This window comes from Chaetodon trifascialis, chromosome 15, assembly GCF_039877785.1.
Source record: "Chaetodon trifascialis isolate fChaTrf1 chromosome 15, fChaTrf1.hap1, whole genome shotgun sequence".
NCBI lineage: Eukaryota > Metazoa > Chordata > Actinopteri > Chaetodontiformes > Chaetodontidae > Chaetodon > Chaetodon trifascialis.
Window position 1 is genome coordinate 15,965,384 of NC_092070.1, and position 26,459 is coordinate 15,991,842.

At 44.8% G+C, this 26,459-nt stretch overlaps 1 long non-coding RNA gene across 1 annotated transcript in view; it reads left to right on the plus strand.

Moving 5' to 3' along the window:
* The first annotated feature begins 16,595 nt into the window (after positions 1 to 16,595).
* LOC139343025 (uncharacterized) overlaps positions 16,596 to 26,459 on the plus strand; it is a 52,588-nt gene continuing 42,724 nt past the window's right edge. Inside the window, exon 1 of the long non-coding RNA XR_011603085.1 lies at positions 16,596 to 17,217. This is a non-coding gene — a long non-coding RNA (uncharacterized lncRNA). The remainder of the gene's footprint in view (positions 17,218 to 26,459) is intronic.

Consider the following 26,459-nt stretch of genomic DNA (forward strand, 5'->3'; position numbering starts at 1 on the left):
CCATTCCTGTTGACTTTGCTGTCTTTTTCTGTTACCGCTGAGTGTTTATTTCCCGTCTTTATATGTCACCATAGCAGCACTTTCTCCCAAATGATCTCATCCAATACATACAGCTTGAAATGTGCTGTTCAACGCTGATTCAAAGCAGTTCTGTGAAAGAATAATATTTATTCTCTTTAATCCCGCTCTCCACCTCTACACATTCCCCAGCCTACAGAACTGCGGGAGTGTGCCAACAATAGCACCCCTCCCTTCTTCCCTTTCTCCCTGCCGCCCACTCTGTTCTCTCCCCGGTCATGTCTGCAGAGTGGGTGGCAGGTGACACAGTGAAATGCCGCGTCGGAGGGTTAGGAATTGGCTCAAAATGGTGAAAAGTCAGTTTTAAGTACTGCTGTACCTGGCAGGGAACATCTTTGTAGACAGATGCACTGCTGTCTTCTGCAGATAACCTACAGTTAGAGGTATCCATGCTCTGATCCAGAGATATCACAGCTGTGGAGAGTATGTATTATATAGTCTGCCAGATAAAACGGTGCTGAAATGTACCATTGGGTTTGACTGTTTTGCTTAGCTAAATTAATTTCCTCCAGGTGCACCGCTGGAAATACTGCAGGGATTCAGTGAGTGATGTACCATAGATTTCTTTCTTTTTCAGCTCTCTGAAACTGCACTGCTATTGTTGTGATCGCAGTAATAGATATAGTCTCGCTCCAAAGTGTTTCGACATATTGCAAATACAGCAACCCCCTCGCCAAACATTGGAAATTCTGCAAACCTCCATAAGGCGTCTATTGACAAATGATTTGAACAGTCCACACCAGTTTATATTATTCTACACTGACCTAAAGTGTAGTTACAGCGGCTATAGACTATATTTTTATAATCACAGTGTATTGTGACAATTTGAAAGCTCATCTTTAATGGAGCTCAGTAGTGAGTGTCAGCTCATTTAGTGGTCCAGCTACAACTTCACTGTTTTGATGCACGCTCGTTGCTCTCGTAGCATCGTTTTTAAAAAGCAGCAGGCATACCCAGCTCATCACTACAAGGTAGACAGAGACAATAGCGACTAGCTTATGAACCTACAGAGATCACTTAGTAGCTTAAGAGCGAGATATTTCCCTCAGGAAGTGGGACAAGACAAAAACAAACCTAAAAGAAGGTGTTGGACTTATCAGTTCATCACTTATTGCAGGTTTAAGGTATGGTTAAAAAACACTTCAGTACTTTAGCATTGTACTCCTACCATTGTCAGATTCATGACAGACAGTTAAGAAAAATAGATCAAAATCTATGCAGTGGAATCACATTACCCACAATGCAATGCAACTGCAGACAGTTCGCTCAAAGGTTCAGGCGTATTGTGGGCTACAGAGGTCTGGTGAGCACATTCCTTTCTAACCACAGATTTTTGTTCATTTCAAACTTCAGCCCCAACTGATGCTGCCTCAAGTGATGTCACTTGAGGCAGCAATTTTACAGACTTCACACAACTCTGGAGCCATGAAAGGCTTTCTACAACTTTCGTCTCAAATATAATAGCCCTCCTCAAGACCTGTAAACATACCACGATTTGGAAAATCAGGGCAGTTCCCCCTTAAGGTGAGCTGGCTGAAATCTGTCATGATTAAATATTTGAGATTGTCAACATTGCAGGTCTCCTCAAAAACCTCCCAGACTTTGCTCTTTAATTCACTACATTTCCACTGAGCATTGGCACTGGTGGTAAATCGTGTCCTGCAGAATTGTCCACTGTGACTGTTATTCCCAGAAAGTGTGAGCTGAATACAGCCCTTAGTTTGATATTTCAACACACTGTCTTTTTCTCTGCTCAGAGAGATGTTCTCTGGATAAAAATGGTTTTACAGAATCATTTTCCCTTCATTCTTGTGGTCAGAGTTGCCTGGCACCATGAAATGGAGCATTTTACCAAGCATTATGATGGAGGAATCCAGCATGTCTCCAGAATGAAGTAAACAGCTTTGAAAAGCAGACACACATGCTCTCATCCTCGCTCTCTGTTTGAGCAATCTTGGGTCCAACTTTGCTCTGGATAGTTTTTCTTCTGTGATACAAAGACTTAAATCTGTTGGGGACTCCAAAAGGAGTGAGGTCATCAGCTGTGTGGTCAGGGAATGAAAGAGGAGATGAGGAGAGTGAGTTCACCGCGACCTGGGCTTGCCCTGGAGCCTGGGATATGGTTTGGGTTTTGGGCTGGGAGACAGGGGGAGAGGTCTGCCCTAGCAGCCTCAGGTCTTGGCTCATTCATCCTGTACCAGTCCTGCTCCAGGTTACTTACCTTCAGGAACAACTCTTGATACTTCTCTTTGCCTCTTTGCCTTATCTCCATTTTCCCGCCCAAGAAACACGAGATAAAACACACGCAAAGCTGTTTCACCACGTCAGTAATGGCAGCTAAAACAAAGACACCTTTAGAAGTCACCACCCTTCAAAACTGAGGACAATACATCACCATTGATGAGGGAAGACAATGTGCCAGATGACGATTCACTGCACTGTCTGTTCTGGTGCCATTACAGGACAGGGAATAGATGTAATGTCTAGACCATAACCAAACAAAACCTGTGTAATTAGCCATCTCTCACCCTGCCCAGGATTTGGCAGAGGTGCTGAGCATATAGAGGCTGATCACAGGTGGAGAAGGAGGGTGAGGTTTCGTGAGTTAAGTGGCTGTCAGAGCTGTCATGTGGACATTAGCTGGATTAGTGTGATGAAATTCAAGGAAGAATGCATCCAGTCATTGTACTCTCTATGTTTTTTTGCGACGATGATGCAAGTTTACGAGGGTTGTTTTAATCTGTTTAATCTGTGTTTGCGCTTGGCTCCTTTTTGATGTGCACACAGACACAAAAAACTCACACACCTTTTTACTGAGACCTACTCCTATCATTCCCACATGAACACAGCGGTTCCTCACCTTTGTCCCCCCCCCCCCCCCCCCCCCCCCCCCGTGTCCCTCCCTTCGCTCCATCTTCCCTCTCGCACTCCATTCCTCTCTTTTGCTCTCTGCTGCTGTAAAGCCTTTCCGTGACTAGCTGTCATTAATCTTCCCTCTCTAGGGGCAGGATCTTGACTGCGTGCCAGCAAGCGCTCATACAAAGCCAAGACAGCCATCCAAAAACAGAGCCGCTTTTCTTGTTTTCCAGAGCACCACGTAGCTCACACTCACGCTGCTGCAGCCCTCGGGGCAGCGCTGCTCCACACAACAAAGGAACGGCTCTGGATGCAGCCTCGCACATCACACCTAGACTGATATCCATACATTTAGATACACACCAAGGCATGCAGGTCGGCATGTATGAAACCACTCTTTCACTTCTCATACTGACTCAGTCTTTCCATTAATGAACACACACATCATGTATTGATTGGATGTATGTTGCATATAGTCTCACGGTTTATGGTGTATGAGTTTATTCTCCAAAATCCTCCAGTTTTAATATTTTGGGGTCTATATTTTGGCATACTTTGTCACAGTTTCACTGCATTTCACTCATCAGTACCGGCAGCCCTAAACAGCATCTGCAGATGCTTCCGGGAGGGAAAAAAAAAAAAGAAAATGATTATAGTTACTACAAGTACATGAGTCAGTCAACCACTGTTGACATTTGAGTGTGATATTATCAGACCATACACACCTATGTAGCATAATAATACTGTTTACAAGAGAGAACACCTAAAGCAAAAATACCTGGAATTCTTTGCCAGGTTGTTTCGCATTAATGTTTAAGCTGAAGCTTTAGACCAGTCCAAGTTCTTTGTTTCTTCAAGTAAACAACAAAAAGGTTGTTTAGTTGTATCTATTTTTTTGTTATATGGTTGTGATTGTCTGCATTCATACTTCAGATTAAGCTCAGCGTGCCTACTTCTGCGTTCGTCAGTCGCCTGGGTGACCCAGAGAAGCCGGGGGTCACCTGACTGTCCCAGTAATCTGTTTTGACTGGCGTTAGTAGGTGAACCTGTGCTCTGCGTCATCCTCAGTGTGTTGGCAGCAGACTCTGGACTTTGTGTCACAGGCAGAAATCACATATCGCAGCGCTGGGGAGCAGAATGAGTAGTAATTTCCCCTAATAAAAATGCAGATCCTTCACCATCATAAAGTGCTACTGTGAGGTTAACAGTCCATTGTTGGTGCTGTAAATGTCATTCAAAGGAAGGAGAAGAGGCAGGGGGGGCAGAGTGGAAACTCAGCTGTGTGGAAACACCTGTTCTGCGTGCTCCACTGTGAACATGTTGTCATTATGTGTGTGTGCATGTGTGTCGGGGGCTTGCTCCTTCATATATAATGGGCTTTTTTTGTTACGTTCTAACCCTTCTCCAAAACCTGATCCCCCTGGTCTCTCCTTTCCTGTGAGAAGAGATGTTACAATCTGCACAATAAAAAGAAAGAAGGGGCCACCAGCAGCGGGTGTATTACAATATCTCCTCTTTAACAACAAGTGCGCCATTCAGCCCCCATCAACCACTCCAAAACACACACATACTTTGCCCCCTCAGAGCACACCATCCCTCTACAAACCACCACCACATACTACTTAACTTCCCCACTTCCCTTTGCCCTCAGATCCTTTTAAGCTCCTTCACTTCAATCTAGATGGACCACCATGTTTTTTCTCAACAGTTCCCCAATTCTTTAGTGATCCAACAGCAGGAACTATGCACGGTTTACACTTCTGACTAAATAAACATAAGGCGATTATGATGTTGATATGGTTGTGAAAAGCTTTCCACTCTTTATGGGTATGCTTTTGCTCAAACCCACATTGTCTCGCTATGCGGGCTCACAGTAACGGTCTGTGGGTGTATTGCAAATGCGGAATATATTGCAAAGTTGCTGCCGCTTGCAGGCTTACAGATGTGTTTTACGTGGACATTTGTCCAAAAAAAGAGAGGAAATACTGGTTCTAAGTGCAACATTTTCGACTTTATAGTGCACTGCTATAGGCCAGTATTTCTCTTAAGGTACATTACTCTCCATGCACCACCTCTCAGCGACTGTGTTTACATGCAGTCAATATTCGGGTTATGGTCAGTATTCCTGTTTCTGAAACATTCAGAATAACCTGTTTACATGCGTGAGCAAACTGGGTTATTCCTGTATACATGGTAATTGTAATCAATTGGGATATGCCGATCAAAACAGCGATGCACGGACAGCGTGTCGACGCACGGAGAACGTCATGACGTAATGCGCGTCATTTCACCTTCTTCTTCCTGTATCCAAAAAAACCAACAACAGCAGCACGGCGGATAATGAACAGCCCGGGGCCGGTAGCAGTCGCCTTCGTTTGCGCTTTGGTGCTGGTGCTGACCCACCACCAGTACTTGACACTATTCTGTCTCACTTTCTTCATTAATGGAAGGCGAGAACATGAAGAAATAGGAAATGGAGCCGGAGCTGTGCCATCCATGCTACCTGCACTCAAAAGACCAAGATACCTTGTGAATAGAACATGCGCAGAACACAAATTAATGTTCTGTTCGATGGGGATATTCCAACAGGCCAAATATTCGGGTTAGAAAAGGAGTAACCCAGGGGTCATATTCTAGTTTTGAAAAACCGGAATATAAGCATATTCCGGTTTTTCAAAAGGGTTATTGGTGTTTACATGGCCGTGCGCAACCGGGTTATTGCTGTTATTACAGTTATGAAAGGGTTACTTGACGTAGTCCGTGTGTGTGTGTGTGTGTTTTTTCATCTGTGCGCACAGATCCACAACAGCGCTACAGTTGATTTAGACAGCTGCTGTTTGTCTTAAGAACCAGACATGCCGCACTTTGTTATTGTTTTTACAATCAGTCCTCAATTAACAATAGCATCGCTTGTACCCTTCGGTTTTATCTCCACAAATCTGCATGTTGTCTGAATCTGCTCGGAGCTTGTGTTTTCATGAACTCTGCAGCACAAAATCAACATTAGACATGTTAAAAGTTGCCATCAGCTCATTTGAAAGAACTTTCATTGTGTCAGCTGAGGGGTTGAGCAGTCACATCATGTGGTTGTGATATAAATGTCAAGCGATCTTTCAAACAGAGCTCAGAGTCCACGCTCTGCCCAGGCGGGGATGGCTTTACATGCACTGGTGGATTCAAATGGGATTTTAGTGGTTCTTTTCTATGTGCGCGCCGATGTCCATACAGAAAGTGTCATATATCACTGTCTTCTTAAAAGCAAAGATAAGCTCAGTGTAATTGCTTTTTTTAAGCGGAGGACTTGCTAATAAAACTCACAAAACGTTCAAGCACAGAAGTTCTCTTTCCTCCGCGCTTCATGTTCTCTGCCTTTAGGCCGCAGCCACTCCGTCGTATTTCATTGTGCCTGTCTGGAGGGGGAACACATTAACCTGCCTCGGCTGTCACGCGAGCTCCCAGTTGAGTGAGTCAGCGAGAGAAGTTGGACCTCAGCATACCATTCTCACACATCAAAGGCAGGCGGGCCAAAGTGACTCCATACGCTGAGCCTCCATGGCGTGGTATTCACATATCCAGCGCTCCTTCCTGACCGGTTCTTTTGAGCTGGCACTGGCAAAACATCGTGAAGTGTGACCTCACTCTGTCGCAATAAATGAGCAATAATGGTAGCATAAGCGTTAATGCCAATCATACTGGATTTGCCAGTCGGAGAAGCTCTTTATTGTTCCTTTGAAGTGGTTGTTGGATGTGTTACCTGTGGGTGTTCCTTCGTGGCAGAGAGGGCAGCGCAAATGGTAGCTCTCCTTTCAGATGCCACACAGCAACACAATAACAACTGACGTTAGCATTTGATGCACGCAACAAGTGGTTGCGGTATGTGTTCCATACAAACAAAAGCAAAACAAATACCATCACAGATCTGGGGAGTGGGTGGAACGGCTTTCCAATTTCTGATAGCGGGAAATCAGCTGAGAAGCGAGGCTAAATAATGGACTTTGGGAGCTTTTCGGGGAGCGTTTGGTTCCAAGTGTGGCTGGCGATGATCGTGATGCACTCGTTCCTCCAGAAATGTCACTGAGTTCTTGGATTTCACGCATTGCGGCTCAGCTGTGAGAGCTACTATAAACACATTAAATGGGCCGTGCATGTCGAAGAGGTTTAGTGTATTCACAGGCATTGTATTCACGACAAAGAAAATTGCACAGTAAAGTCACTCAACACCACCCTGACCTATAGAACGCTTCCCAGGCAGCATCTGACCCGCATGACATGCCTGCACGATTTGTCATCGGTACATTTAATACACTTTTGTTGCTGATGTATTCATTTCTTTGTCAGTGCTGTTCTTTTCTCTGCCAGAGCGTGCCAGGAAGCAGCCATTGTATTCCAGCTCAACCCTGTCATTAGCTGGCTGGGGACTGTTTACAAACAGCTGCTTGACATGACCGTAGAGAAAGTGACACACACACGCCATGTACTTCAGCACACCCCATACGGTCTGTCACCGCCTGCGGGACTGGATGTCATGTTCATGTTGGTCAGACATTACGGTTAATGTGCTGGAGTGTCGGACCAAAGCTGCAACGGCTGCTTCAGAATGAATAAATAAATAATGGTTCCTAATATAATAAAGATGAAATGAATAACATCTGTAATAGTCATAATTGTCTTCATGGCTCTATGGTAGAGCATGAAGACATCAGGCAGCATTACATCAGCCTTCCAGCTTCCAAAAGGCATCGTCTGCATGACTGTGTTTTGCTGGAATGTAGCTAAGTTTATGCCACTTTATCCCTCCGCTCGATGACAACTCAGAGTTCAATATCGCATTTTACTCCATTACTTTTGTCTGGGAGCTTTAGGTACATATTACTTTTCAGATTGCAATGTTTCATACCCGTCCTGTCCAAATTTAGTCATTTTGAATCTGAATTTTCCTGCTAAACTGAAGGATTAAGTGCTCCTTCATGGGTTGAGAAAATTCTCCTCCTTGTTAAACTAAATAAACTGTTTAAAACGCTCTTGGATTAGCTGAAAACAGGGCGTTTTCTTGTGAAAAGTTGACTTTGAGAGATGCGTGGTTCTCACAGGATAGCGCCACTGCAAACATATAATGATGTTTTAGAATATGATGCATTGCTGTAGAGTAAATTACAGCATATAAAGTAGTTGCAGTAAAATGCAACATCACCAAAAACGTGATATATGATGGTAAAAACACTGACGGGGGACATTTTACTGCATGATGAGTACTTTACTTTTGATGCTTTAAGTACAGTTTGCTGATAATTCTTACTTACTTTTGCTTCAGTGAGGTTTTGAACGCAGACCTTTTCCCTGCAGCGGAATGTTTTCAGTGTGCTATTAGTACGTTTACTTAAATGAAGGATTTGAATTCTTCTTCCACCGCTGGTTTCATGGATACATACTGAAATATTTGTTAACCACTTAATGCGGGTAATGAAAAGGAACAATGGTTCCTTCAGCAGCCATGTGGTACGAATTTACACAGAAAGCGTATTTCATCGTTACTGTGCCACATTGTTGGTTTGTCTCCAAGCACACCTTGCGGTGTGAAGAAGGACAATGCAGCTCTTTCACAGGCTTGACCCAACTGTCACACCTTATATCGAGGACATTCATTGGCTTTGTGGACAAAACAATTGTTCCCAAAGAGAGCAGAGAGCAACAGATGAACTAGGCATGAAACAATAGACACAGACAGGACACAGCAAGACTGAGCTGAGAGGAGGAAAGACACATGGGGGGGTTTGGAAAAGCTGGGTGAGAGTTTCTGCTGTCTTCGTTTGGATCAGTGTTTGTGCCTGCATGGAGGGTCCATTGACAAACAGCGGAGACTGTAAGAAGTATCCCTTTATTCTCCCACACCAATTGCTTCATATTCCCAATCAAACAGCCCCTTTGTCTCAGTGCTTTGTCCGCGCACGGGGAAACGGCGCGCTGCAATGACGAGACGCAGACAGATTATCTTGTTTGAATGGCTTTTCCAGAGCGGCAGAAAGGCCAGCACAACAATAGGTAACTTGTTGTGGGCACAACAAATCTAATATTCACTTAACATAGCCTTGTTGCAGGCTACCGATGGGAGCTGCTCACGCTGGTACAGTAATTGTTTGTATTTGCACAATGCACTCCACCTCAGCGGGGCCGCTAATTGGGCTGGTTGGAGGGAGCCAAAAGCCCCCCGATGAAAGAGGGCAGCGGCCACAATTATCATAGGAGACACAACAATGTAGGGATTGAAATAATTTCTTTTATGCCTACATGGGACATCTCTGACAGTGTGACTCTTCCAAATCAAAAGAACAGGCAGGACTCAGCTGAACGCCACGCTCGGAAAGTAACCTTAAACTAGAGGAATCACTAAATCATCCCTGCACAGGAACAATGCTATATGTTTTGTAAGTCCTGGGTAAGTCCTCATGCACTAACTTAACCCTCATGTCTGGGTTTGTCAATAGGCAGCACGCGAGTATTTGTGCAGACATGCATCCATGTGTGGGTGTATTTGATATTGCTAACAAGCTAAAAAGATTCTTCCCTGCCCATACGTTCATTAGCTCTGATTGAAGACATATGTGCTGCTGCTGAGGATCATGTTTTTCTCTGCTCGGACATGATGGTTGCCCATGATGTGTCAGAACCAGTCAGACCTTCCCTCAGTTTGTGCAGCGCAGCTCGAGGGATGTGCGTGACTGAGATTGGCAGAGCTGGCCTCCACAGACCAGATTTGGACTTGTTTTATTACCTTCCCTCAGTGTTCAACATCTGTTAGATCACAATCATTCACACGCACCAATAAATATTTTGGATGTTATTCACACACATTGTCTTTGTATTAGCAGTGCTCAGAACCATGTAGCAACAACACATGAAACAGCAAAGTAATGGTTACATAAGTTTGAAGTGATTGAAACGTGCTGTTGTTGTTGTATGATATGAATCAATTAAAGAGCTGAATGAAGCCAACATGCTCCCATCGTCGTGGAGTAGGAGTCAGACTTATGCTCACATATTTTTGCATCATATCATGCAAAATGGATTTTTTGTAGCGGTCCTGCAAATCCCCATTGTCATCAGATACTAAACCTAATTTATTAATATTTGTCTATTTTTTCTTCTTCCTTTACAGAGGCAGGTTAGATTAAATTAGTTTGCTAAGTTATTTTGGTTAGACACACACCACAAGTGTATTTGAAGTTTTCCCGGAGCTGATGAGGACGTGAGATGTGGTCAAAGACAACAGCAAAGACGTAGCTCGTGTTTGGAGCGTCTCTAATGTCTGTTTCATGGAACAGATTGTTTCCATTTTGCATCTGTGAGAGCTGCAACCCCCTGCGTGTATTTATTTATTTCTTTGTCACACAAATCTTTTGCTTTTGGCAAACATAGAGAAGCATAAACTCCATGGGCAGCCTTTAAAATCTCAGAAATCTCCCGCTGTCTGTCCTGTATGTACATACTGAGCATATAGATCGTGTTTTCTGAAGGCTCCTTGCATTTTCATTATGGGCGCACAGAGAAAGCGTGAGCGGAGGAAATAAATCAGTCATTCTTGTCAGTCCTTTTGGTTGTTTCTGAGGTCAGTGGTGCAGTAATGGAGGTCAAGTTTGGCATGGCTTGAATGACTCGGGGCTTCACACAATGCTAATGTTTCATGTGTGGTGTAAAAATAGGGGATTCCAGGTTCTTTTATTAAAGGAAACACCTTGTTTTTGCACATATCATGACAAAATAATTTCCAGAGAAGCTGCAGTACAACTGGTTCCAACTAGATTTTTGAAGTTTACAAGGACAGAAAAAGCGCAAAGGGTCGAAGCTGCCAGAAAGGAACTGATAGTGGACAGTCGAGCAGAAATTTGATAAGTCACTGAGCAGCGGAGAGAATGTGAGACAAGCCTAATAACCTCCATAGGAAACAGGTGCTGAGTCAGTGAGGAGAGGAATGCCAGAAGAATGGGGAGGGAAGGGTAGCGTGTCTGTGTGTGCATGGCTGAGAGAGAGAGAGAGAGAGGTGTGTGTGTGTGAGAGTGTGAGTAACGCTGAGTGGAAGCCAGGGAGCCGAGGAGAGAACAAGGGGAGGAGACTCTCTGGGGATTGCGTGCGGACATCAAATGTTTACCTGTAACAAAAAGAAAGGGGAAGGTGTAGAAGGGAAAAAAAGGAGAGGAAAAAAAGGCCGTGGTTTACAGTGGTGGGCGGGGACCCAAAGCCTAAAGCATGAGCTTCGCACGCAACTTAACAATACTACCTTTATGAAGTCTGTATTGCGTTAGTCAGTGAGCACACACGCACACACACAGTCATAGTCATGTAAGATACCGCTGGTGTCTTACACACACACACACACACGCACGCACACACATACGTCAAGGAATTTAACAGGAATAGATAACTAAGTGATGCCATTTTCACTGCAGCTTTCCATGCAAGCACTTAAAAAGAGGTGTAGAAAGCCTCCGTGACTTCCAGATAATGGGATCAAAGACGCTCGGACTCTTTTGTGGCTACCCATTATACACCAAATGGGACCAAATCACCGACCCCAGCTGTTCCACAGATGGGGTTTCTGTTTGACAGAAGGGGTACTTGTGTCCGTCCGGGCTCAACCCAGAACCCAAACTTCTGAAAGCAGATGTTCAGCGCTCCCTCGCGTCCCCGAACCCCTCTTTGCGGTTGCCCTGTTCATTTTTCATCATAATTGGCCAACAAATCAAGACGAAATGAGAGTCAGCCTTTGTTGTGGAAACCGCAGAGAGGCCCACTGATTTACCGACAGGCGGCCTCTCTCTCTCGCTTTCCGGGTCTCTGCCTGACTGTCTGCCTCCCGCTGTCTGTACATCTATAGTATCTTGGCTCTCCATCTGAAGGTTGCCTTATCTGTGCCAAGAACAAAAGCCTCAAAAAAAACCTGGGCTGGTGTTAGACTGATAGTAGATCACTTAACAATAGTCACACCATGGCTTTATATTGAAAGTCTAGTGCTATCTGTTATGATAGACCTTTACGGGAACACCTCTGATTTATCTCTGTGTAGGTGTGTAAGCTGTGGAGCAATAACATTAATCATGATTAACTTTTAAATGCAGACACTGGACCTACATACCAGGCTTTTTTTAGATTCTAGCATTTGTTTTAACACCCTTTAATGAGAAGCATGAAATATCATATGTTGCTTCCAAGCAAATAATGACAGTTGCGTTTAACCCAACACAACCTTTGTCCTTTTGCCAGTACTCGGTCTCTTCTCTTCCATTGGAAGTCAAACCTGTCAGTCACAGCTCTGATTGTCAGCTTGCGTGTAAAAGTCAGAGTTATTGGGATTTAGCCCGGGGCGCCTGCGGTCAGCACAATATGTGTACTATAAATAATTTGACTGTGTGTGTCGTGTGATTGTGTGAGCTGAGAACGAGAGAGAGAGAGAGAGAGAGAGAGAGAGAGAGAGAGAGAGAGAGAGAGAGAGAGAGAGAGAGAGAGAGAGAGAGAGAGAGAGAGAGAGAGAGAGAGAGAGAGAGAGAGAGAGAGAGAGAGAGAGAGAGAGAGAGAGAGCTACACACACACACATACACACACACTGAGCTCAGGGCTTCCTCTCCTGCGAGCGTCTGCAGTCAGAGCGCAGGTACAATAGGGAGCATTGTTCGGCTGGCAGGCCCCTGCGTGCCGGCTCCCCCTCCGTACCTGAGCACAGAGACAGGTGTATTTCTCCTAGTCACGCATAGCCCTGCCACACTCCCAGCTGCCTACACACAGCCTGCCACTGAGATCACACACACACATACACACCTAGAAGATTGAATATACCTACGTGCTGATCACAGATGCTTGTTTTAGTCCTCACAGTAGATCTTTTATTTGATTCCATTAGCCTCACCTTCACCATTTCATAATTCAACTTTTAACCTTAAACCAACCTTAACACGGGCCCCTTTCGAAGCTAAAATTTATGTCTCACTTCTAAAAAAAATCACACTCATGTAAACAAAATTTGCATACCAAGGCTTGATGTTTGCAGCGTGTGCTCTCTGACACAGACACCCGATAAACCGAAGCACCGGCAGGTTCAAAATTCTCATGGTCAAACCATGGTAATTCTCCAGGAAGGGTGTGTTTGTCCAAAGATATTCCCCTGCTTTGCCCAGTGTGAGTGTGTGTGTGTGCGTGAATGTGTGTGTGTGTGTGTGTGTGTGTGTGTGTGTGTGTGTGTGTGTGTGTGTGTGTGTGTGTGTGTGTGTGTGTGTGTGTGTGTGTGTGTGTGTGTGTGTGTGTGTGCGCGTGTGTTAGGGAAGAAGGAGGAATGAGTCATGCACATGTCAGTGGTATTGTGCAGCCAGCCCAGGCCAAAAGTTCATTTAATTTCTGCTTAAGTGGGAAAACATGTTTGAGTAAACATCAGAACCCCTGTTGCAGTTTGACATCTCAATGCAGGACAAGAGGGGAAAGGCCTGAAGGGAGCGAGGGGTAAAAGAGGGGATTTTACCAAAATCTTTACTTCTTTAGCAACAATCGAATGTTAAGGACAACAGAGTGAGAAGGGGAGGAGGGTCGGGGGGGTCATCGATTACATGGTTTCCTTTGAGAGAGCCTCCCTTCCACAGATCTGACTCCCTGAGGTGCTGGAAGGAGTCCAGCTCTATCAGTCTCATAGCACAAGAGGATTAGCTCTTTATCCTGTGTGATTCTATAGAACAGAGGTACACGCCACATTATGTCTTATTATATAGAGCAAGCACAAGGCATTTTTTTAACCACTTTTCACATGACTAATCATCCACCACGTCACTCTGAAACCTCGCCGTGACCCCTGTTTAGCTTTAGTTCCCATGGAGGGGCCAAAAACCTGACGGAAGTCTGCATATTGGCCGTACATGAAATTACACGAGCTGCCAACATGGAACCCAACCTCAGGTTTCCTGGCTGATATTTACCGAATTAATTCCCAGGCGGATGCAGAAATAATAACACCCGTGAAAAGTGGGAGAGTGGGAAAATAAGGAGGGGAAACCAAGTGTGGCAGGCTGTGAGGGAGCCTGTGGTGGGGGCCATGCCAGTGAAAGGGCATGCTGTCATTGGGAAATACTTATCATTTCTCATCTACTCCTTCGTTTCCATGATGTCACCTCCCCCCAACATAATAACATAGCTCACATCATACTATAAGATGGGCTGAGTGGTTAAATAGCTACAGTATGGCCTGCATTATTGTAACCTTCTCTGTCTTTCGGTCTCATAGGCTCTTGCTCTCTATCCTGTCGCTGGAGCTTGGGCACTCAGAGCCACATAAGGAAACATTTGTTCCCAGTCTGGTTGAATAGAGCCTTGTGTTGGAGGTAGTCAAAGAGATACAAGGGGATAGGACATCCAAACAGTCCAACACAAGAGCTCTGCTCTGAAGCCCCTCTCTGTCTGAGCCGGGCCAGTAATGAATGTCCTCTAATCTTAATCACTCTCAGAGCACACACTGGAGATATGACTGACTCCATTGTCCTCCTCTCTATGTTTTGTATGTTGAAAGCTAGAGTCGTAGAGGTCATCGCTTCCAGTAAATATTAGATTTGTTTCACCACTACCAGGTGATCACTGTGCTGCTTGTCTGGGCTCTTTGGGCAGAGTACATTTCCACACATGCGTGTTTGCATTCCTGCACTCACTTTGCTGTTGTGCACCTCGATGTATACGCTAAGAAATTTGTTAAAAAAAAATAAAAAAAATCTGAACCTTCTCCTCACTCGGTCAGCTTCGTTTCCCCTGGATTCTCTGAGGGATTTTCCCCCTTTTCCTCCCATCTGTGCGAGCAGCGTTCAGAATGCTTTTGTGCTCTCTGGATATGATTATCCTTGTCACACCAATCTGGAAAACATTTGTGTGCACATTAGCGCATACCTACATTGACGCACTGGCGTGAGTAGAGACGTGGAGGAGGAGGATGCACAAAGTGGGCACACACTTGCAGGCGCTTGTGCACACGCACACACAGAGGCGAGCCTGCAGACATGCATGCATTTAAGCACATGCACACATTGAGAAATCATGCATTTTCGTTTTATTTGTGGTTGGGCTGAGCATGAAAGCAGGAGTAACTGCTTGCTCTATTGTCAATCACATTGTTGCAGATAAAAGATAATTACCTGTACAAGATAATTACCTCTACTTATTGTTAAATTCGGCCGTGATTAATGCTTAATGAGCTATGAGAGTAGAGTGACTTTTGTGCAAGGAGCAAGGTCAACAAGGTGAACCAGATGAATATTTGTAACCGTCTTTTCTTTCTTTCTATTATGGAAAAAAAACCCTTCACACAGCAGCGGTGGCTTAGGAATGCGAGACAGGAATGCTGTTGAGTTACTATAAAGGGGGTTTGATCAGTGAAAACAATGTCTTTGTGTTTTCATCCCCAGCTCTAGTCACGCAATGCTGTGTGCGCAAACCTCCAGCAACTTTTCAACCCCGGCACACAAGAAAGCCATCAAGTACCTGCAATTGACAGAATCGCGTGCAATTCAGGTACTCCAGGATTGTACTGGAGCACGGCCAAATGTGGAGTAAAGGAAAAGGTGGAGTGGAGTTTCACCTGCTCAGGGTGCAGTGCAACCTGTGTGTTGTGATTGGAGATCAGTAATTGTGGAGGATAAGGCCACTTTAACTCCATGTAGTCAGTATAATACTTATAAGAAGGACGTATGGCAGGAATTTAAAAGAGCTAAATTCCTAAGTAAATAGAAATTATATGTTTTAAAATGTAGTTTGTTGTAAGTTCTATATGGGGAAAAGTGGGTTTTTTAAAAAATATGCTGTCAGAGTAAATCAAAGTGTCACTGGCCATACTACATCAAAGTGGATGCCATAGTTCACATAGTCTTATATACAGTAGTCTCATTCCACTCTCTCAGTACAGACCTCCTGAAAATCCAACTATGTTCTAATTTTAGTCTTTGAGGCTGCACTCCGTTCCTGAGAATCCACTCCTTGTTTTGATGTTTAAGGGAAGCTATAATCCCAGAAATACAAGCAAGCCTGGAGGTGGTTAGGACATGAAAGTGAGGTAGGAAAGACAAGAGATTCATTCATGGGAAGGTGATTCAAGGCACCGACATCCCTGTATCTCTGCACAGCGACAGATGATCATTATTACTCACTCACACTGCTCACGCAGGGCTCACACGCAACCTGGGATCAAGCTGACACCCGATGAGTGATGGCAGCAAGATTATAACTCATGACATAAGACCTTACTTGACTGTTACTGATAGTGGTAGTAGTTGTAGTAGTAGTAATAATAATAATAATAATATAAACTTAATGTTAGTAATAATAGACATTATCACCAAAACTGAGATGGTTGATAAAGCCAGGAGCACTTTTTATTTTAACTTTGTTGATTTACTGTAAAATAGTGTAAGTGGAAGCATTTCATTATCACGCTCACATGTTTTCTTCCACTGTAACCAAAATGAATTAAACACTACTTTCAATTATACATCACTGCCACTTTATAATGTTATAATTTTTTTTTTCCCCAATCTGTTATGTTCTCAAATATTTGGCAGCGACAGCAATAAACTCCACGTACCATCATGCCTTGCGCGCCTACGTTGCCCTAGAGCAGCATGTGCTGCGCTGCTCTGCTCCAACTATGGCTCAGTGCGGCTCAGGCTCCTCACGGGAGCGCATCGTACCAGCGACAGAGACGCCAGTTGGAGCTCCAGCAGAGACCATCACCGCGCTGGACCGTGAGGAGGGACGGGCTTCTTTTGTTACTAATTGGAAATAATTAATCGATCTGCGTGATTTGCCACAGCGCCGGTCAGTTTACGCAAGGATACTTTGGACGCGTAAAGGGGATTAAATGTTGCCGTTACAGCACTGACACACGTGGAGGAGCTATAATTATTGTTGTTATCATTATTATTATTGGTAAAACTTGATGATGGCAATAGCTGATGCATTCCGCACCCGAGCTGTGAGTCGTCCTGTAGGATATAAGGAAATACTGTCTCTTACACGGGATGAGTGGTGTCCATTACTCCCGCTGCCCAACTCCTGCTGGACAAGCCGTTTGGCGGACAGACGAGTCTCTTGGGATACTTCACGCATGTGGCCCGGCTCGTAAAGGGCCAGTCCCGTGATATGCTTTGGGAAATCGATATTTGTCGCGACGGATTTTGGCGCAAGGAAAGGAATACCCTGGAATATATTTTGAAAGCGATGCTCAGCAGATGATCAGCGGTTCGGATAATGACTACGCATCTCCTCATCCAGCAGGTACGTGAGCAATGGAGATTTACCTGCGACTTCTTCCTGCTCGGCAGGGGTGATAGTGAGTTGAAAGGAATTTGTTGTTTTGGGTTGTAAAAACGTGCAGTAGCCTACAGCCCAGTGCGTTCTGGGGTGCTCCAGAGGGAGCCCAGCCAGCATAACTTAATTTCAGGTATTATTTCACAAACCGTATGAAAATGAGACCCTGTGTTTCAATGCGATTAAATAAAGTTGAAGGGAAGTGAAATTAGAAATGAAAAACATTCAACAATGGCTGTTTTGACCAAAGGTTCTGTCGTTATCTCCCTACACACCCATTTGGCCTACATCTTCACTACCAAATTACACTTAACGAGCAAACTCCTCTCCCACGGGATTAGGACAGCTATTATCGAGTTATGTCTAATGTGTGTCTGTGGAGGGGGGCGTGTTTGACAGAAAAAGCCAAACCTGTGATCTGCGCCACATATTGAGGTTCACCTGTTCACTGCTCCGTTATTCTGTTACGCGCGCATCTCTGCCCCTCAAAACTGACCCCCCCCCCCCCCCCCCCACACACACACACACACCTGGAGGACTTGTCCTTACCCTGACGTTGCCATACACCTGCAGTGCCAGGTGTCCACAGCCCAGAACCACGACCTGTCATAAGTTTGGAACGACCAGGTGCAGCGAAAATAACGGAACAGTGTGGATACAGTGACCAGCCTGTGGTCCACCCACATCTCCCACAGTGACTCCATTCAGGTGAGAGGAAAACGGTTGCGGGTGAAGTCATTAGGGTTACCTGACACATGGCGTGCAGAAGAGATCAGCTCTGTGCTGCTGCTCATGCACAGACAGATTTGCATGATGTTCAGATGCTGCGTTGGAGCTGGATCCTACAGGTGCACGTGGTCAGGCTCGCTGGTGAACCTCATACGGTATCACACGGGGGAAGTGTTTGCACTGGCTCTCCATGTTACTGTGTGCATACTGGCATGGCATTCACGGTAGGTGTGTGTTCATGGAAGTTATCTGATGAGGCGTCCACCTTCCTCTTCCTTCACCCTTCAGCTCTCACTCCTCAATCCCGTCCACGTCCTCAGCAATGGAGAATTCCACCTATTGTTGAGGCAGGGGACAGAGCCCCACTATATGTCTGTATACAGCGCAGAGCACAGACCGAGCCCCCCCCCCCCCCCCCCCCCCCCCCAGCTCAGCACCCCCCACACACCCCCTCCATTAAAAATCTTCTCCAAACAAGACCCCCTTTCTCCACTGAAGAGGGACCCTCTGTCTAATGCCAAGTGACTCTCATGGCCAGCATTGACGGTGGGACACTTGCTTCACAAAAGGAGCTGAAGTGTCAAATAAACTCGGTCAGAGCCCCCGACACACAAGAATTCCTTTATCTGGCACCCTGGGAGGCAGACAAAGACAGACTTTGTGTCAGTGAGCAGGCCTTGACTAAACACTGGGGCTTTTTTTTTTTTTTTTTTCAAACTCCTCTTCTCACAACTTCTGCCTCTTCTTCCTCCTCCTCCTTTTGTTTTTTGAACGGCGGAGCGGGAGCGTGTCTGTTGACGTGACCCTCGCTCGCCCAGCATCTGTCCTGCACGCTGCCAGCATCACCCCTGCGCCGTGTTAGCGCCGTATAAACACAGATACGCCCATGCACGCCCACTCTCGCACACCCGCTCCTCTCACTCAGACTGTCTGTTGGACACCAGCAGTGTTCCAATAGATGTGCCTTTTTTTTTTTTTTTTTGGATACTTGTGTTTATGTCTTGGTCCAGAGCTGAGAATAGCAAAGCAGGAATTTGCTCTCTCACAGGGCTGAGTGTGCTGGCTGAACTGTCATATGATATGCTTGTGGTGAACCGCAGCAGAGAGCCATACACACACCAGGGTCAGACTCACTTAACAAAGCTGTACGTTTCATAGGAAGGGTCTCATCACTTGCACGTCTTTGAGCTCAGATTCACCTGCATTGTCATCTGTTTTATAAGTGTTACATAATGAGCTCCTCACACCTTCAGTTTTGGCAAGTTTTAGATGATTAACACAATTTTCCATGACTATAAAATGTTACCTGGACAAATCAGCTAATGCACACACTTCAGACTGAATGGACACACACTCTTTCCACACTAGTGATGCTTAAGTGACTCTATAGAGCTCTATAGTCTGCTCCTTGAAATTAAAAACCTGCTTGTCTGAATGAAAGCGAGTCCAAAGTGCTGGAAAATTACCTCATGCAGAAGCTGCTGAAGCAGTCCCACAGAGCAAATGCTGTGGTCCAGAGCTGGAGCTTGGTGGCCCCCGTTGGTAGACATGTGCATCAGGCCCCCAGGCATGCAAATACAGGCCTGCCAGAGAGCGATGGTCCCCAGCACGGTGGTTAAGGTAAACAGATCGAGTTGCTGTGGTCGAGCGTGTTAATGGTGTGTTTATGAGCTTAAGTTGAGTGGTGATTTATCATGTCTAAGCTCAAGTCTCACCTCGGGTTCCTGGCCTTGATCGGGCTCAGTATCTGGTGCGTGTGTGTCGTTGCGCACAGGTGACAACACTGACTGAGCAGCGTGCCCCCCCGGTGAACTGTGTCTTGGTGTCGTGACCGTTTTCGACCGCTGAAGGGAAACGGAAAGCAATAGGGACATTTATTACGCATTAACTACGCTCTGTTTTTGCAGCAAATGTGCCCTCAGCATTACCTCACCAAGTCTGCAGGGCACAAGGCTCACATCGCAGGAAAATACCCTTCCATCATTAGTGTCAGATAACCTTTTAATGAGCTCCATGAGAAATGTCAGGCTGTGAAAAAAGCCGTTGTGTATCCTTTCATATAGAGCACCATTTACACTCAGTTTGTGTGTGTGTTTAGAATGAGCTCTAAAGTTTGTCTGAACAGGAGAACTGTCATTTATTAGTAGTGCTGGAACAATGGGGAGCTTGTCTCCGGGGTGGTGGGGGCCAGAGGGGGGCCAGAGGGGGCCGGTGGAGCCAGGGGAGGGTGGCCTGAGATTGGGCAGCAGCCTCTGACCAAGAACAAGCCCCTGTCTGATGGAGAGAACTGCTGACCCTTCCTGAGTAAAATGGCACCTTTGTTTGGAGGTGTATGTGTTTGTGCCTATGTGTTTATGTGTGTGTGAGAGGGAGAAGGAGAGAGGTTTTGAAAAGCTGGGAGCACTGTGTAAAGTGTTTTTTTTTTTTTTCCTCCCTCAGCGCTTTGGTGATTTTCCCTCCATCTGTGATTTTCTCTTAGCTGCTAAGTTGTGTGGTCGATTCTCACGGCAATCAGCTTTAAGGGAAACGTGTCAGAAACGGGGCCAAATTTATTAGTTATCTGACATGAAAGCTCTGTCATGACATGTTTTGCCAGAGGTCATTTCCTCGGAATTTGGCCGGTTTTATAGATGAAAATCAGTGTTTTGAATGCCAAACGTGGACGTCTGATCCTCCCATCATGGAGCAAGTTATGTCAGTAATATACAACAGAGTAGCATCTCTGTCATGCTACACAAAGCTAAAGGCCTCTGTGATGCCATGACACCAGACCACCGCTTCAGACTAATTAGCTACTTTGTGTTTTCCGCTGGCCTGTTGCCACAGTCTGCGTGGTGCTTTCCTCCTATTGGCCTACCAACAGTTGTCTCCTCTGGCTCTAATGATGCTCATCAGGGAGAGATGCTTTGTGTAAAGAAATATAAGGGAGGAGGGAGGGAGGGAGGAGAGAGGAGGTGTAAATGCCGGTGGGGTAATGGCAGCAGATTGCTGATTTCCTACAGGGAAACCACAACTTAGAGGGTGGTGTGTGTGTGTGTGTGTGTGTGTGTGTGTGTGTGTGTGTGTGTGTGTGTGTGTGTGTGTAAATGAGTGTTATACCGCTTTGGGAGTTATCAGGAAGTGGGAGGCTGAGGGAGACAGACAGCTTGTGCTTGAGTGAGAGTGTGGCAGGGTGCTTTAGAGGAAGTGGTGAACATGAGTGGGGGATTCTTCAGAATGATGCCTCTGGGCCTGACACTTGTCTTCTTTGATTAACCTCAAAGAAGGTGTTGAGACCTTTTAGCTTAACTTCCCGCCGCAAGGCCCGCCATTCCTTCTCAGGTGATAAAATCTGACACACTTTTAAATCCTCCCATCCCTTCTGTCCTTGACCTCCCATCCAAGCACAGCCACAACTGAAGTCTGCAGGAATATAGCAGAAACAGAGCATAGAGAGATGGAGAGGCGTAGGGAGGTGAAAGAAAGATGGGCGGAGGACAGGCTCGTCTCCCCCCGCGCTCCCTCAACACACACACAGAGCAAACAGCAAAGACACACAGTGCAGCACAGGGGCATCTCTGTCGGCCCGGACGCAGACAGACAGCACTCCATTCAGCCACAGGAAGGCTGCACGCACCACCCACCTCACTACGAGGATGCTGTGAATCTGCAGAAGAGAAGCTAATAAGAGATGCTAACAGCAGGCTGACACTGGAATACACACACTGTATGGATTGTGTGTGTGTGTGTGTGTGTGTGTGTGTGTGTGTGTGTGTGTGTGTGTGTGTGTGTGTGTGTGTGTGTGTGTGTGTGTGTGTGTGTCACTCTGTTGCCCCCAGGTGCCTTCTTCAACCTTCCTCGCACGCAACAAAAATCAAGCTGATCTTGGTTTTGCGATGCTTTAAATTCCAGACATTCCTGCTGCTGCTTTCTCTCAAACCGACCTCGCTCGTTCTTTTCGCGCTGTCGTTTTGGAGGGAAAATTCCTCCCTTTGTGTCCCGCTCTCACAAATGTCACATTCCACCGAACCTGTGACCACGTTCGACCTTTGCTTTGATGGGAGTGGGTCGCCGTGGCAACGGCACCCGCGTTTTCAGCGAGTCACACCTACACAGGCGCAAGCCATCCTCATTCAGCAGTTGGGTCTTTTTTCATTGGAGCCACTCTTTCACTCCTCTTCCCTTTTCTTTTCCTTCTCAGTGGGGAGGATAAAGGAGACATTTTCAGTGTGAAGAGGAGCGTGAAATTTCCTGCGTGACCTCCCCGGGACACAGCAGACCACCAGGCTCCTCAGACGACTCTGTGTGTGTGTGTGTGTGTGTGTGTGTGTGTGTGTGTGTGTGTGTGTGTGTGTGTGTGTTCGTTAAATCCTGCGCTTGTGTAGCTGATCCGTGTGACACTAACAGCTCTTAATGCATGCATGTTTTTATTTGCCTTGTTTAAAGGAGATTGAGGTCCAGTTACACCATGTCCACATAAAAAAAAGTACAATTAAGGTGGATTGTTAACATGTAGCAGCTGCAGACAAATTCTCACGTCATAAAAGCTGTATGCTGGTTGACGGGAGGCAGATGCTCCTAGTAGGCCGGTGTGTCGTGCAGTCAAGCTGCAGTGAGCACGGTGAGCCCTGAGCTTCTGACAGATGCTGTGGAGATGGAAGAAGTGTCTGTCAGTGTCCCTGACCAGAGGCACAGACAAGCACACAGTTCCAAAGTGCTGTAATGACAGCTAAATTGACTGGAGGCTGTCCAGACGTCAGGCTGTCATCATCAACAGGCTCTGGAAAAGAAACGGACTTTTGTGTTCCTCAGCGGGCTGATGCTGATTGGATTTTGTGTCATGTGCGTTTGAGAGGATTAAAATCTTATCACAAGCCCATTGAGTTACATTTTGTCTGTCAGAAATAGTTAGTTTGCTCAAAATAAAGCGGAAAGGAGGCTGCGTTAGGGTGGAACTTGTAGTTGGCGTTAGGAATTGAGCATTTGTTTGACTGTGCTGCACCCTTGTGGACAATGTAGGCAATAGCAGAACAGAGCCTTGACTTAGCTGCATTTCCTCTGGTGGCCACTAAAGATCTGTGGCGCTAATTGTAAACCTTTGAATGAGGGACTTTTTTTTTTTTTCCCCAGTCAGCGGTTTGTGTGTTGGGAAATGACTGTTAACAATATCAGTTCTGTTCCATTTCCATCACCCATGTATAAAATAAAGGTTCTTCATAGACATTAAATAATAGCTTTGCCTAAATTACACAGAATATCATCAAAATTCAATATTAAACTAAGTCTACATCATTCCAGTGATATTTGAAATTAAAGTCATGAGTGAACAAGACTTAAACTAATCATTATTGGTATAGATTTAATCCCTCACTGACCACGCACATATTTAAGACAACTCTTAATTCATTTTGTCATTCGATGCAGTGTCACTCTTGGACTATTGCACAGTAGGAAAAAAGTAACACAGTATATAAAAAATGCATTAAATCGTGCCATTTAGCTACTGTTGCCATCTTTATATAAAGACTTACTGAACTCTATATCTAATACCATCTACAAGATAATCAGAATACCACTGTTCAGTTTCTATCTGAACAACTCATCAAACCTTTTAATGATCCCCTGAAACTCAAACATCAGTCAAGTTTTGGCCTAATGTGCTTTTTTAAACCCACCCACCTCTTTCATTAATTCGAAACGTTAAATAAACAAGTTGCAGATAGCATCTTCAATGCAACTGAGGGAGGAACAGAATATATCAGGCTGAGAAATGTGTTTACCGTATTTCCAATTATACAGAAAATACAAAGTAAGCAGCTCAACTAAAACATAAGTGAAAGGTTCATAAGACAAATAATATCTCTTTCACTGTAATAGTTATGTTTATGGTAGGTTTATGTGTTGCCTTGTAAGGTTTTTGGGTCATTTAGGTCATTAAAATATTAGATAAAGTACATGAAGGACGACTTGTCCAAGTTTCATTTCTCTTCTTGCATTCTTTAAGGCAACAAAAGCATGTCCCTTTCTTCAAGCACCACTAGAGGTCAGAGTTTGATCTTTGCTCTGAGACAGAGTGGAAGACTCCTCTGCTTGCTTACTCGCTGTTACATGCAGCACAGTGCGATTTAATATATTTTTATAGCTCATATTACAGTGGACACAGAGTTATGGCTCTGCATTGTGAAGAGCATATATGGAGGTCGTGACTGTAGCTGCCTGCTTTTGGTTTGGCTGCATGTAACGACAGAGCTTCACTTTTGTTTCTTGGTGCGTACAATCCTACAGCGCTACAGTTTACTACATTACCCACAAGGTGTCACTTTTGCATAAGACTGAACAGGTAGACCCGGTCCTCTTCAGTGCATAGAGCAGTGTGCTACTTTTCTTTTCTCAGATATCCTCCGTGATGATGATGTTTAAAGTAACTTTGATTAGCATTTGTTTTTAACTTGTTACTGTTTAAAATCCATAAGTGAAAGGAATCTGTCAATTCTAATGCAAAATACATACAAAAGTTGCCTCATAGATTGCCTTTATAGACTGATTTGTGATTTTTAATGAGTAAGAAAATGTACGCTGCCATTACAGATGAAGTGTGCTGTAGTACATTAACTCTAACTAAAGTACAAACTCAAGATTCTTATACCTCACATGAGTAATTCTATTTCATGCCAATTTGTGCTTCTCTCAGAGAGAAATATTGTACTTTCTACTCCGCCACATTTGTCTTACAGCTTTAGTTACTTGTTACTTTTCACTTAACAATTTTTCATACCCTTCCTGTTCAGTGAAAACCACGTAACTCCAAATTTGGTGATTCTGAAGTGGAATTGTCCTGATAAACTGAAAGATTAATGTTCATTTATGAACTAGATTAGCCCAAAAAGTCATTGTCACAAAGCTGAGAACAGGCTGTTTGTCTGAGTGTGCAAGGCTACAAACATAACATGATTTTATCGAACATGATGCATCACTGCGGATTGAACTAACTGTATATAAAGCAGTTAATATGAACCAAACCTTAAACATCTACAGCAGTGAAATGCAACATCCACATGGATCTAAACGCACCATAGCAGATAGTAAAACACTGATAGGGACACTTTTTGTGCAGAATGAGAACTTAGACAATTATACTTGAGTGAGGTTTTGAAACCAGGACTTTTACATTCAGTGGAGTATTTTCACAGTGTGGATCTGAATACTTCCACCACTGCTCCGCACATTCGTCTCTTTAGTGGACTAAAGGTTAGTTTCCAGCTTCGCCACTAGATGGCAATGTGGTAACATGAAACGTGGTGCCCCCTCTGGAAAGTAGAAGCTGCTTTGCATGTCGAAATAACCCTGTGATCTGTGGAGTAATGGATGTAGATTGGCATTATTATCTTCTTATTGCCCCTCATTCTTGCTCATCTCCCTTTGAAGATCAAAGTGGCCGTGTGCCTCTGTGTGTGCCGACAGCGATAAACCCAGAGTGAACTTCAATAAAGCCAACTGTTCACATCATACATCTGTCACTCCTAACCCTCTTCCGGCCTGAAACGCTGTTGAACCGGCAGAGTCAACTGTAGTGCAGCATTTCATGTTGAGCTGAGTGCGTCAGCGCAAGAGAGTTCAGAACAATTTCAGCAAATTGGGAAAATAATTTTTTAAATGTATGGTAGCGCGGCTCAGTGACGGGGAAAAAAAGCAAAAACACAAGAGCTCAGCGGTTATGTGAAACAGCAACCAGACTGGTTGTTTGAATCTTGATACAGAAACTTGGCAAGTTCTTTGATTTTTTTGGCTTCAGTCCTCCTCTGTGAACTTCAGACATTACAGAACACAGAGTGAATGAGAGAAAGATACAGGTGACATGGTGAAGGAACAGGTGGGGCAGCTTTTGATTGGGTGGCAGGAATGGCACGAGCATAATGCCACCTACGGTTTTGTTCCCACAGAAGGCCTGTGTGCTTCTTAGTGTGGTAGTTCATAGCTGTTGGTGTTTGTTGCGTCACACATGTGTTTGAGCTTATGGAGCTTAAAAAAGAAGGAATTTTCTGTGCATTCAGATCTTTATTAGACCACTGCAAATTCAGCTGAAACTGATTCAGCTCTTTTGAATGTATTTTTTTTCCTTTTGAATATTGAATGTCACAGTTTCTTTTAAGAGCTCGGTCGCTCGTTCGGGAAGGCCTCGTCCTCCGTTTCCTCTCACTGCATTGTTGAACGCTGATCGGTTTGCTTTCAGCAAATCAGATTTCAGAGTATGTAGTTATTCAGGTTCCTGTCAGATGGAGATTATGGGAGAGAGTCATAGGAAGGAGTTGTAATCACAAGCGAATGGTTAATCTGTGTATTGTGTAACTGTGTGCACATGCAGTGTGTTTGATATTAACTGTTTCGCTCACACTCAGTTTAGCCATTTGTGCTGTATTTCATGCGTGCACATGTGCAGTAGGGCGTCTTAAGGTGTAGGTTAAGTGCATCTGTGTACCAGTACAGTGCGCGTGTACTTTAAA